This window comes from Charadrius vociferus, unplaced genomic scaffold, assembly GCF_000708025.1.
Source record: "Charadrius vociferus isolate BGI_N301 unplaced genomic scaffold, ASM70802v2 scaffold2430, whole genome shotgun sequence".
In the NCBI taxonomy this organism is placed as follows: Eukaryota; Metazoa; Chordata; class Aves; order Charadriiformes; family Charadriidae; genus Charadrius; species Charadrius vociferus.
This window is the reverse complement of record NW_009646332.1, coordinates 68,537-69,068: the sequence shown is the minus strand read 5'-3', so window position 1 is coordinate 69,068 and position 532 is coordinate 68,537.

Here is a 532-nt window from a genome sequence, read left to right as displayed (position 1 = left end):
CCCCTCCCCACCCCGCTCCCATCCGCTGCCGGAGGAGAGCTCCCGGCCCTCCCTCCAGGACTCACAAGGCTGCCGACCGGTCACTGTGATGGGAAGCAGGGATGGAGGGAGCCGCCGCGGCTCCTCTGCCCTCTCCCCTCTCCCATCCCACTGGCAGGAGCCTAAATCTCCCCTAAAATGTCCCAAAGTCCCTTCTTGGCACTTCCAGTATTGGGCTGCAGGTTCCTGGTGTCGGTGGGTAGAGGCGAGGCTGGGGGCCGGCGCGGGTGGGGGTCAGTGCCCACCTTTGGGCGTGCAGAGTCCAAGCGGCGACTCAGAGCAAAGCCAGAGCAGACCCAGACTCTTCCACCGGAGCGTCTGGCCCCTGAGAGAGCTGGTTTTGCCGGTTTTGCCCTTTTTTTAAAAAAAAACAACTGAAGCTAAATTGCCTTAATTCACCAAGAGCACCAACCAAAGCTGCTTGAACATCCTCCGTGCCAGGCCAGACCCGGCTCCGGCTGCCGTGGCACACGGGGGCTTATTGCCGGGCACG